We start from the raw sequence: 14,331 nt of genomic DNA, 5'->3' as shown, positions 1-14,331 counted from the left end.
CTGCACCGTTGCTACTACTTGTTACTTTTTACTTTTTGCTTGCTACGTTTCACCTCCCTACACAATCACTAGTTACCGCTACTTTCAGTGCTTGAAGTTATTACCGTGCTGAAATCCGTTTATCAGAGCCTTCTGCTCCTCGTTGGGTTCGACACTCTTACTTATCGGAAGGACTACGATTGATCCCCTATACTTGTGGGTCATCAAAGGCGTAGCCGGAGCAGCAGGATTCCTGGCGCCGTACCAGGGAAGGTCTGTTGTCGCAGTAGCAGTTACCATTGGGATTAGTGATGAATCTAAATAAATGTTATTTAGTGCCTGCGTTAAGCATGGACATTATATCTCGATCTTGTTTATTGCGAGACGGTTACTCATTTAAGTGAGAGAACAATGGTTGTTCTATTTATATGAGTAATATCTTTTATGGTCATGCACCCAATGTGAGGAGTTTATTCATGTTGAATTTCGATAGTGATGATGCACATATACATAACATTGAGACCGAAAGATGTAGAGTTGATAATAATTGTGCCACTTTTTTGTGGCGATGCCGCTTAGGTCATATTGGTGTAAAACGCATGACGAAACTCCATGCTGATAGACTTTTGGAGTCAATTGATTTTGAATCACTTGACACCTGCGAACCATGTCTCATGGGCAAGATGACTAAGAGTCCGTTCTCCAGAACAATGGAGCGTGCAAGTGACTTGTTGGAGATCATACATACTGATGTGTGCGGACCGATGAGCATAGAGGCGCGCGATGGATATCATTATTTTATCACCTTCACTCGTGATTTGAGTAGATATGGTTATATTTACTTAATGAAGCACAAGTCTGAAACGTTTGAAAAGTTCAAGGAATTTCAGAGTGAAGTTGAAAATCACTGTAACAAGAATATCAAATTCCTACTATCTCATCGAGGAGGTGAGTATCTGAGTTACGAGTTTGTGCTCACTTAAAACAATGTGGAATTGTTTCACAGTTGATACCGCCTTGAACACCCACAACGTAATGGTGTGTCCGAACGTATTAACCGTATTTTATTAGATATGGTGCATTCTATGATGTCTCTTACCGATTTGCCATTATTGTTTTGGGGCTATGCATTGGAGACAGTTGCATTCACTTTAAATAGGGCACCATCAAAATCCATTGAGACGACACCATATGAACTGTGGTATGGCAAGAAGCTGATGACGAGATGATGTATATACTTCTTGCACCTCGTTGGTTACCCCAAATAGAAGGTTGATATGTAGTCAGAAGCAAGTTTTCCCTCACACGGGAACTGTAAGGTTTATCGAACCAGGAGGACTCCTAGGATCAACAAGTAGGTGTCTCTCACCCTCGCGCTAGCAGAAGACGTGGACCTACACACAAAACAAATAACTTTGCTCCCAACGAGTACAGAGAGGTTGTCAATCTCTCTGGCCTTGTGTTTGCAAAGGATCAAAACACAAGAGGGAATAGTAATAGTGATTGCAACGGAAAAGTAAATGAAAACGATAAATGATGGAGGTGTAAACAATGATGGTGATATGGACCGGAGTCACATGATGTTCACTAGTGATGTCTCTCTCCCAAAAGAAGATAAACAACTATGCTTGGGTAAACAAATCACAGTTGGGAAATTGACAGAATTATAAACGCACCGCGATGCTAATTATGCTACTTGATAGTTAGAGGTTCAATATTAATGGGCAGTACGCCAAGACAAGTAGACCGTTTATTCATCAACATCTTCTTACTAATCATCCACCTTGAGATATCAATCCAGAACATCTCGTCGGTATTAAGTTGCGAGCCCCACCCAAAGAGTAAACTCAAAGCAACGGACAACTGCATTAACGAACTATGTGTAAGGTAAACAATCCTTGCAACCGTGGTCACAAGCACCGTTGTTTTCTCCCTGATGGCAACAACAGAACCCCTAGTCACATGTTTCTGTCACTCAAGCTAGACATCGAGGGGCATGAACCCACAATCATGCATAATGCTCCCTCTTGGAGTTGCAATCTACTACTCGGCCAAAGTAATAAATAGCAACGGAGAACATGCATGAATCACTAAGGAACATAATATAAAAGGATAACTCATAACAATCTGAACATAATCTCATAATCCATCGGATCCCAACAAACCGAGCATAGCAATAGCAAGAGAATTACATAGATGCCTTGATCATGTAGGGCAGCTCACAAGGACTAACCATTGAAGCACACGATTGGAGAGAAGACATCACATAGCTACTGGTCATGGACCCATGGTCCAAGGAGGACTACTCACGGCAGGTCCGGGAAGCATCCATGGCGGTGGAGAACTCCCAGAGGTCAATCCTCCCTCCGGCAGGGTGCCGGGAAGAGGTCTCCTGACGCACCCGATCTCGGAAACGCTGCGGCAGCGGAATGATGGAGAAGTTCGCGATTCTGGAAGTTGTGGAAGGGTTTTCTTTCAGAGGATTAAATATAGGCCGAAGGCGGGCACCGGAGGAGGTGGGACCCACCCAGGCGGCCTGCTGGCGCGTTCAGGGGGTAGGTTGCGCCAGAAGGTCGCGTGGACGGCCCCTGGCCCCCCTGTGGCCCATCTTCGGTGATGTGGAAGCTTCCGTTACGCTGATTTTTATATATTTTTCCTGAAATTTTTCGGGCTTCGTAAAATTGGGTAAAAGCCCCTGCAAAATAGACATCAGCAGATAGAAACTGGCACTAGGTGCACTGAGTTACTAGGTTAGTCCAAATATTTGCAAATTTATATAAAAGTGTAGCAAAACATATAACAATGTCACCCAGAAGATCATGGAACGAGCAGAAATTATAGATACATTTGGGACGTATCAACATCCCCAAGCTTAATTTATGCTCGTCCTCGAGTAGATAAATGATAACACAATAATTTCTGTGGTGACATGCTAACACACATATAAGAACTTCAAAGTAAAGCAAGTAATATATGCAATTCAAGTCAAGACAATAACAAGCTAGAGTTTATATCTAGTATTGAAATTAGCAAAGTAAGAACATAAAGGTGCAAGAGCTATCGCTGTCCATGACTCGAATGTCTCCAAATGGTGTTTGTGTGCAAGAAGTGGGAGATGGGTTCAGAGATAAAATATGTTTTTAATTGATAACTCAATCTACTAAACCTCACACTTAGTCTCCTTTGGAATCTTATTTTGACTCATCCCCGGACCACTTGTCAGGCACAAGTCAAAATGATCCTCTCCCTTTTGACGTTGAGCACTCATGCCATGTATGAGCGTAAGCAAGATATGTTGGCACTTAGGATGGAAACTAGAATAATGATGGGGAAGGAAGACAAAAAGGTGTGACAGGCTCACGTCAATGAGGACAACCATAGGCGAGAGAAAGCCAAATGATAGATATGATGTGAGGAGTAGGGATGGCCATGTAACGGATGCACATATGAGCTAGGTTAAGCTATCCAACGGAACTAGTGCGGGTGCATCCAACTTGTTTGCTCAGGAAGACCTAGAGCTCATTTGAGGAGGCTCATCACTGGAATATGCAAACCAAGTTCTATAGTGTAAGGGTCCCCACATAGTTATGCATGAATGATAATCTCTATGTAGTACAAATATAGAAATGGAGTACGAGTGTGGATCTTTCAAAAGGAATAGTAGTGTTGCCCCCTTATCTCTTTTTATTTATTTTTAAAATTTTTTGTGGCCTCTTTGGCTCTTTCTTTTTATCTCTCATTTGTCCTCTTTGGGATCTTTTGTTTTGTCCTCTTTGGGATCTTTTCCTCTCTTAAGGGCAACACTCTATGTTTTACATGAATAAAAAGAAGATCATCACACTTTATAAGAAGTACTCAACATCAAGACAAGTGAAAACTATCATGACGTATGCAAATGTATGCCTCTGCCAGTGTAGCAGAATATGCAATGATACTAGCGCGTCATTTAGCAATAATTGGGGCAAGGCCCAACTATCATGCGGCTCTAGATCAAGCAAAAGCATGTATGACATGAAGATCAAGTCATGAGATGGTGGATGTTGCATGGCAATGTATCTCGGGAAGTCTATGGAGATGCCTTAATAGGTAGGTATGGTGGCTGTTTTGAGGAAAGATATAATGAGGCTTATGTATGACAGAGCGTATCATGTCATGGGTTTGGATGCACTAGCGAAGTTTGCACCAACTCTCAAGATGAGAAAGGGAAATGCACGGTACCGAAGAGGCTAGCCAAATGTGGATGGTGGAAATGCCAACAATCGAATACTCACATTAGTCCGAACAACTCATACACTTATTATCGGTAACTCTCTATCTAGTTAGGAGGTTCACAAAGAGATAAGTACCCCGAGGAGGAGTGTTTGGGGGTTTGGTTATCCTTGCGCATCCTCGACTCATGGTAACGCGAGGGTACTCTATATATTCCAAGCCCTCGAGAGGTTAGCGATCAATTTAGTAGCTAGAGTTCTCAACTAATTTTTAGTTTTTGAAAAGCACACGGATTTCCCAAAATACGACACCTATCACTAATAGGCTTTAGCTCTTGGCACCAATAGTCCAAACATTACTCAAATCAATTCCTCATAACTATTGCAAGTTACTACTATACTTAAATAGCAACCTCAATTACCTACTCATGCAAGACACACAACTCAATGCAACAAGCCAACTCTCTAAACAAGATAAGCATGATAACTCAAGAGAGTTCCTAAATCAACCTAAATAAAATCTCTTAAAAAGCTAAGCATGAAAACTAAGAGCTAAGCATGATAGTAGCTATGGAAACATGAAGAACACACAAAAAAGATAAGCATGAAAACCTATGTTGTGTTCTAGAGTGGAATGAAGCGTGTGTCTCTGCAAACAAGGTAGGCTAGGTTCTGACTTGTTATGAACAACAAGCAAAACTAAAACAAACTAAAAAGTAAATAGCGGGACGTCCAAGCATAGCACATAACATATGAACTGATACAAATATAGCATGGAGATGGACGAACTTGTGATTGTTGATAGAGAAGGGGATGCACGAGGGCATCCCCAAGTTTATACGCTTGAGTCTCCTTGAATATTTCTTGGGGTGCATGGGGGCATCCCCAAGCTTGAGCGTTTGACACTCCTGTATCTTCTTTCATCATCTCCCATCGCATACTTGAAAACTCCCTTTATACGAAACTCATCATAAGCTGATTAGAGTGGTTAGTACCCTTAATAAAATAATTCAATACCTTCTGGAAATAAAGATTTTCATGAAAAGCTATTGTTTCTCAGGATTGCCAAAAGTTTTTTGCAAATAAAAAGGGAGCTTAGGATTTGCAAAACAATGAAAACGCAAAACATGGCAGAATCTGTGAAAAAACAGAACATCAGGTAGTAAATAATTTATTCATGGCACTTCTGCAACTCAAATCAAAAAGCTCAGAATAGATGCCAGAAAGGAAATTATATAGAGCATGCTTTCAAAAACATTCAGATAAAAAAGATGATCTAGTGATTTTTGGCGAATTTTTCCGTCAAGCAGACATAATCTGTTTCTGGACAGCATGTCACAATTTTTGAACTTTCTTGCAATCGGAGGCTATAACTTGGCACAAAGCTTAAAAATTAAGATACAATGATGTTGCTACAGTAGTAACAAACATAAAAGACCACTAAAATAGAAAGTAAAAACAAATTGGGTTGCCTCCCAACAAGCGCTTTCTTTTATGCCTTTGAGCTAGGCATAATGCAATAAGATCAAGTATTATCAACTCCAAAAGAATAACTTGCCCGAGTGAGGGACTCATAAGATAACTTAATTTTCTTTCTATGGAAGTGTTCCATTCCCTTTTTAAGGGGAAATTGGAATTTAATGATTACCTCTTTCATGTCAATGATCGCACCAATGGTGCGGAGAAAAGGACGTCCCAAAATAATTAGACATGAAGGATCACATTCAATGTCCATAATAAGAAAATCAGCGGGCACATAATTATCATTGACAATAATAAGCACATCATCAATTCTCCCTAAAGGTTTGTTTATGGAAGAATCAACAAGACGAACACCAAAAGAACATGGATCATGAGGTTTCCAATCAAGCATATCATACATTCTTTTGGCATAACGGAAGCACTAGCTCCAACATCACACAATGCAAAGCAAGAGATATTATTCAATTTAATTTTGATCATTGTATCCCAACCATCTTCTAGTTTCTTAGGAATAGAAGTCTCTAGCTTGAGCTTCTCCTCCCTAGCTTTGATAAGAGCATTGGTAATATGCTCGGTGAAGGCAATAGTGAGTGTACTAGTGTGGGGGTCTTTAGCCATTCTTTGCAAAAAAGGTGATAACGTCGGAAAGACTACAATTGTCAAAATCAAGATTACTACCATTAATTAAAGTGGTAGTAATGTCATCTAAGCTCATTCTTTTGGTAGTCTCTAAATTCAAAGGACTTTCTTGTCCTACAGTTGAGGTATTAACATCACCATTAATAGGTCCATTGGGACTAGGAGTGCGATAGGTGCTAAAAGTTTTGAGATCCTCAATGACTTGTATAGTAGCAATGGTAGTGTGTGTAGGAAGGCTCTTAATTCTCTCTTCCTCTTCCTTTTCTCTAGCCCATCTATCCTTAAGTTTGGCTAGCATCCTAATGTCTCATTATTTTGGACTTGGATAGCATTCATGGGTGTAGTGTTCCTTTCCTCACGTGGGGAAGTTCTAATCTTAAGCATCTCTACATCATGAGCTATGTTGTCCACCTTAAAAGAGAGACTATCTAATTTTTCTAGTTTCTCTTCCACATTCTTGTTGAAGGCTTTTTGAGAAGTGATGAAGTCTTTAAGCATGCTCTCTAATTCAGTAGTTGAGTTTTTGTTGCTAGGATAATTGTTGTTGTTCCCATAGTTGTTGGATGGAAACGGTCTAGGATTCCTACCAAAATTACTCCTATAGGCATTATTATTCAAGTTGTTCCTAAATATAAAATTAACATCAACTTGCTCTCTTTCTTGAGAAACCAAAGAATTTGAAGGAACATCATGAGGATCAATAGGAGCTTGCTTAGTAAGTAGAGTCATGATCATGTCAACCTTATCATTAAGGGAGGAGATCTCCTCAATAGAGTTTACCTTCCTACCTATTGGAGCTCTCTCGGTGTGCCATTGAGAATAATTTGTCATCATCTCATCCAATAGATTTGTGGCAGCATCAAGTGTAGTTGACATAAAAGTTCCTCCGGCGACCGAGTCTAACATATTCCGCGAGGTAAAGTTCAATCGTGCGTAGAAAGTTTGGATAACCATCCAAGTAGTCAAACCATGTGTAGGGAAATTCTTAACAAGAGATTTCATACGTTCCCAAGCTTGAGAAACATGTTCATCATTGCCTAAAATTCATAATGTTACTCCTCAACTGGATAATCTTAGCAGGCGGGTAATACTTCCCAATAAAAGCATATTTGCACTTACCCCAAGAATCTATGCTATTCCTAGGAAAAGATTGAAGCCACACTTTAGCTCCTCCTCTCAAGGAGAAAGGAAAAAAGCTTAAGTTTAACAATATCACCATCTACTTCTTTATATTTTTTCATATCACAGAGCTCACCAAAATTGTTCAAGTGCAAAACAGCAGCATCTCCAGCACCGAAGAATTGATCTTTCATAACAAGGTTCAGTAAAGCAGGTTTAATCTCATAGGATATGACTCCAGTGGCGGGAGCAGCAATAGGAGTGCTGATAAAGTCATCGTTGTTCTGACTAGTGAAGTCACACAACTTGGTGTTTTCAGTGGAACCCATGGCAGCGGTAACAAGCAAGAACAAAGCAACTAATTTTTTTGTGGTTTTTGGTATAAGACACTGAAGCAAGAACTAAAAAGCAAACTAACAAGACTAAAAAACACGGGTAAAGGATAGTATGGAACTCCCCTATCTTGAAGACTGGAGTCCCTGGCAACGGCGCCAGAAAACTTTGCTTGATGACGAGATGATGTATATACTTCTCGCACCTCGTTGGTTACCCCAAGTGGAAGGTTGAGATGTAGTCAGCAGCAAGTTTTCCCTCACACGGGAACTGTAAGGTTTATCAAACCAGGAGGACTCCTAGGATCAACAAGTAGGTGTCTCCCACCCTGGCGCTAGCAGAAGACGTGGACCTGCACACACAAGAAATAACTTTGCTCCCAACGAGTACAGAGAGGTTGTCAATCTCTCCGACCTTGTGTTTGCAAAGCATCAAAACACAAGCGGGAATAGTAATAGTGATTGCAACGAAAAAGTAAATGAAAACGGTAAATGATGGAGGTGTAAACAATGATGGTGATATGGACCGGAGTCACATGGTGTTCACTAGTGATGTCTCTCTCCCAAAAGACGATAAACAACTATTCTTGGGTAAACAAATCATAGTTGGGAAATTGACAGAATTATGAACGCACGACAATGCTAATTATGCTACTTGATAGTTAGAGGTTCAATAGTAATGGGCAGTATGCCAAGACAAGTAGACCGTTTATTCATCAGCATCTTCTTACTAATCATCCACCTTGATATATCTATCCAGAACATCTCGCCGGTATTCAGTTGCGAGCCCCACCCAAAGTGTAAACTCAAAGCAATGGACAACTGCATTAACGAACTATGCGTAAGGTAGACAATCCTTGCAACCGTGGTCACAAGCACCGTTGTTTTCTCCCTGGTGGCAACAACCCATCCCCTAGTCTCATGTTTCGGTCACTCAAGCTAGACATCGAGGAGCATGAACACACAATCATGCATAACGCTCCCTCTTGGAGTTGCAATCTACTACTCGGCCAAAGCAATAAATAGAACAGAGAACATGCATGAATCGCTAAGGAACATAATATAAAAGGATAATCAAATATATAACTCATAACAATCCGAACATAATCTCATAATCCATCGAATCCCAACAAACCGAGCATAGCCATGGCAAGAGAATTACATAGATGCCTTGATCATGTAGGGAAGCTCACAAGGATTAACCACTGAAGCACAATATTGGAGAGAAGACGTCACATAGCTACTGGTCATGGACCCATGGTCCAAGGAGGACTACCCACGACAGGTCCGGGAAACGTCCATGGCGGTGGAGAAGCTCCCGGAGGTCAATCCTCCCTCCGGCGGGGTGCTGGAAAGAGGTCTCGTGACGCTCCCGATCTCGGAAGCGATGCAGCGGCGGAACAATGGAGAAATTCGCGCTTCTGGAAGTTGTGGATGGGTTTTCTCTCGAATGACTAAATATTGGCCAAAGGACGGCACTGGAGGAGGTGGGACCCACCCAGGCGGCCTCTTGGCGTGGCCAGGAGGTTGCCTGGACGGCACCTGGCCCCCCTCTGGCCCATCTTCGGTGATCTCGAAGCTTCCGTTACGCTGATTTTTTATATTTTTTCGTGGAATTTTTCGGGCTTCGGAAAATTGGGTAGAAGCCCCTGCAAAATAGACATCAGCAAACAGAAACTAGCACTGGGTGCACTGAGTTAGTAGGTTAGTCCAAATATGTGTAAAATGATATAAAAGTGTAGCAAAGCATATAACAATGTCACCCAAAAGATCATGGAACAAGCAGAAATTATAGATATGTTTGGGACGTATCAGAAGCCAAAGTTTTCATTTTTAAAGCTTGGGGATGTGATGCTTATGTCAAAAAGCTTCAGCCTGAAAAGTTGGAACCCAAAGCGGAAAAGTGTGTCTTCATAGGTTACCCAAAAGAGATAGTTGGGTATACCTTCTATCTCAGATCCAAGGGCAAAGTGTTTGTCGTTAAGAACAGAGCTTTTCTTGAGAAAGAGTTTCTTTCGAAAGAATTGAGTGGGAGGAAGATAGAACTTGATGAGGTTGTAGAACCTTTACTTCAACCAGATGGTGGTGTAGGACAGAAAGAAGTTTCTGTCGAAGCTACACCAGCTGAAGAGGAAGATAATGATGATGATCATGAAACTTCAGACCAAGTTGCTATCGGACCTCGTAGGTTCACAAGGGCACGTACTGCTCTAGAGTGGTACGGGAATCATGTCTTATCAATATTTTTGTTAGACAACAATGATCCTACGATCTATGGAGAAGCAATGGTGGGCCGAGATTCCAACAAATGATTAGAGGCCATGAAATCCGAGATAGGATCTATGTATGAAAACAAAGTTTGGACTTTGGAAGTATTACCTGAAGGCCGAAAGGCCATTCAGAACAAATGGATCTTTAAGAAGAAGTCGGACGCCAACAGTAATGTGACCGTCTATAAAGCTCGACTTATGGCAAAGGGTTTTCACAAGTTCAAGGAGTTGACTAATATGAGACTTTCTCACCTATAGTGATGCTTAAGTCCGTCACAATCATGTTAGCAATAGCTGCATTTTTCGATTATGAAATTTGGTAGATGGATGTCAAAACAATGTTCCTTAACGGGTTTCTCAAGGAAGAGTTGTAGATGATGCAGCCGGAAGGTTTTGTCAATCCAGAGAATGCTGACAAAGTGTGCGAGCTCCAGCGATCCATTTATGGACTGGTGCAAGTATCTCGGAGTTGGAATCAGTGCTTTGATGAGGTGATCAAGGCGTTCGGGTTTATACAAGTTTTTGGAGAAGCTTGTATTTACAAGAAAGTGAGTGGGAGCTCTATAGCATTTCTAATATTATATGTGGATGACATATTGCTGATTGGAAACAATGTAGAACTTTTGGGAAGCGTAAAGGATTACTTGAATAAAAGTTTTTCAACGAAGGACCTGGGAGAAGATGCTTACATATTAGGCATTAAGATCTATAGAGATAGATCAAGACGCCTAATAGGACTTTCACAAAGCAGATACCTTGATAAGATTTTGAAGAAGTTCAAAATGGAACAATCCAAGAAGGGGTTGTTGCCTTTGTTACAAGGTATAAAGTTGAGTAACCCTCAATGCCTAGTGACTGCGGAAGATAGAGAAACGATGAGTGTCGTCCCCTATGCTTCAACCATAGGATCTATCATGTATGCAATATTGTGCACTAGACCGAATGTCAGCCTTGCCATAAGTATGGCACAAAGGTTTCAAAGTAAACCAGGAATGGAGCACTGTACAACTGCCAAGAATATTCTGAAGTACCTGAAAAGTACTAAGGAAATGTTTCTCGTTTATGGAGGTGAAGAAGAGCTCGTCGTAAAGGGTTACATCGATGCAAGCTTCGACACTCATCCGGATGACTCTAAGTCACAAATCGGATAGATATTTATTCTTAATGGGGGTGCGGTAAGCTGATGCTGTTCCAAGCAAAGCGTCATAGCTGATTCTACATGTGAAGCGGAGTACATAGCTACCTCGGAGGCGTCTAAGGAGGGTGTCTGGATGAAGCAGTTCATGACAGATCTTGGAGTTGTGCCAAGTGCACTGGATCCAATAAATCTATTCTCTGACAACACTGGTGTCATTGCTCCAGCCAAGGAACCAAAGTTTCACAAGAGGACCACACACATAAAGCGACGCTTCAATGCCATCTGCGATTACATCAAGGAGGAGGACATAAATATTTGCAAAGTGCACATGGATCTAAATGTTGCAGACCTAGTGAATAAGCCTCTTGCACGAGCAAAACATGATCAACACCAGAACTGTATGGGTGTTAGATTCGTTACATTGTAAATCACATGGAGTGTGAAGCTAGATTATTGACTCTAGTGGAAGTGGGAGACTACTGGAAATATGCCCTAGAGGCAATAATACAATAGTTATTATTATATTTCATGTTTCAAGATAATCGTTTATTATCCATGCTAGAATTTTATTGAATGGAAACACAAATACATGTGTGGATATATAGACAAAACAATGTCCCTAGTGAGCCTCTAGTTTACTAGCTTGTTGATCAAAGATGGTTAAGGTTTCCTAGCCATAGACAAGTGTCGTCACTTGATAACGCGGTCACATAATTAGGAGAATGATGTGATGAACAAGGCCCAAACCATAAACATAGTATATGATCGTGTTATTTTGTTCTATTGTTTTCTGCATGTCATGTATACATTCCTATGACCATGAGATCATGTAACTCAGTGACACCGAAGGAATGCCTTGTGTGTATCAAACGTCGCAACATAACTGGGTGACTATAAAGGTTCTCTACAGGTATCTCCGAAGGTGTCCGTTGAGTTAGCATGGATCGAGACTGGGATTTGTCACTCCGTATGACAGAGAGGTATCTCGGAGCCTGATAACCCACAAGTATAGGGGATCAATCCTAGTCCTTTCGATAAGTAAGAGTGTCGAACCCAACGAGGAGCAGAAGGATCTGACAAGTGGTTTTCAGCAAGGTAAAATCTGTAGGCACTGAAATTGTCGGTAACAAGTGATTGTGTGGTGAGATGATTCGTAGCAAGCAACAAGTAACAAAAGTAGCAATGGTGCAGCAAAGTGGCCCAATCCCTTTCTAGCAAGGGACAAGCCTGGACAAAGTCTTATAGGAGGAAAAACGCTCCCGAGGACACACGGGAATTTCTGTCATGCTAGTTTCATCATGTTCATATGATTCGTGTTCGTTACTTTGATAGTTTGATATGGGGGTGGACTGGCGCTTGGGTACTGCCCTTACTTGTACAAGCATCCCACTTATGATTAACCCCTCTTGCAAGCATCCGCAACTACGAAAGAAGAATTAAGATAAAGTCTAACCATATCATTAAACTAGTGGATCCAAATCAGCCCCTTACGAAGCAACGCATAAACTAGGGTTTAAGCTTCTGTCACTCTAACAACCCATCATCTACTTACTACTTCCCAATGCCTTCCTCTAGGCCCAAATAATGGTGAAGTGTTATGTAGTCGACGTTCACATAACACCACTAGAGGAAAAACAACATACAACATATCAAATTACTGAACGAATACCAAATTCACATGACTACTATTAGCATGACTTATCCCATCTCCTCAGGAACAAAAGTAACTACTCACAAAGCATAATCATATTCATGACCAGAGAGATAATGACTAGCATTAAGGATCTAAACATAAACTCTTCCACCAAGTAATCCAACTAGCATCAACTACAAAGAGTAATCAACACTAGTAGCAACCTCACAAGTACCAATCGGAGTCGCGAGACGGAGATTGGTTTCAAGTGATGAACTAGGGTTTGGAGATGAGATGGTGCTGATGAAGATGTTGATGGTGACGAGTCCCCTCCTACGAGAGGAGTGCTGGTGATGACGATGGCAACGGTTTCCCCCTCCGGGAGGGAAGTTTCCCCGACAGGATCGTCCTACCGGAGCTCTAGATTGGTTCTGCTGAAGTTCCGCCTCGTGGCTGCGGCGAATCCATGAAAAAGCTCCTCCCTGATTTTTTTCTGGACAAAACCCTTCATATAGAAAAAGAGGGGGGCAAGTGGGTCAGCAGGTTGCCCACAAGCCCTTATGGCACGGCCTGGGGGGGTGGCCGCGCCGTGCAGGCTTGTGGCCGACCCCTGGCGCCCCTCTGGCACTTCTTCGACCAGTATTTTTGATAAATCAGGAAAAAAATCCTCGTTGATTTTTACGGCTTTGGAGTTGCGCAGAAGAGGTATCTCAACTTTGCTCCACTTTCAGGCCAGAATTCCAGTTGCCGGCATTCTCCCTCTTCATGTAAACCTTGCAAAATAAGAGAGAAAAGGCATAAGAATTGTACCGTGAAGTGAAATAACAGCCAAAGAAGCAATAAATATCAACATGAAAACATGATGCAAAATGGACATATCAGGGCCCACTCGGTAATACAACATCAAAAACAAGCCTTGCAAGCAATGTGACTAAGAGTTAGCCAAGGGACCTTGTATTATGGAACAAGGAAAGAGACTTGCCGGCAACGAGATTGAAATAGGTATGGAGATACCGACGATCGAATCTCGGACAAGTAACATACCGAAGGACACAAGGGAATGATATACGGGATTAATTGAATCCTTGACATAGAGGTTCAATCGAAAAGATCTTTGTAGAATATGTAGGATCCAATATGGGGATCCAGGTCCCGCTATTGGATATTGATCGGAGAGTGTCTCGGTCATGTCTACATAGTTCTCGAGCACGCAGCGTGTGCACACTTACGGTTCGGTGACGTTTCGCTATAGTTGAATTATTGATGTTGGTAACCGAATGTTGTTTGGAGTCGCGGATGAGATCCCGGACATCATGACGGTTTACGGAATGGCCCAGAGACAATGATTGATATATTGGAATGTTGCATCTGGCTTCCGGAAAGATTTCGGGCATTACCGGTAATGTATCGGGAGTGAAGAATGGGTTCCGGGTTTTTACCGGGAGGGGTGATACGTCTCCAATGTATCTATAATTTTTGATGGTTCCATGCTATTATCTTGTCAAACTTTGGATGTTTTGTATGCCTTTTA

The sequence above is a fragment of the Hordeum vulgare genome, chromosome 7H (assembly GCF_904849725.1).
Source record: "Hordeum vulgare subsp. vulgare chromosome 7H, MorexV3_pseudomolecules_assembly, whole genome shotgun sequence".
Lineage (NCBI taxonomy): Eukaryota > Viridiplantae > Streptophyta > Magnoliopsida > Poales > Poaceae > Hordeum > Hordeum vulgare.
Note: the sequence above shows the minus strand (reverse complement) of the source record.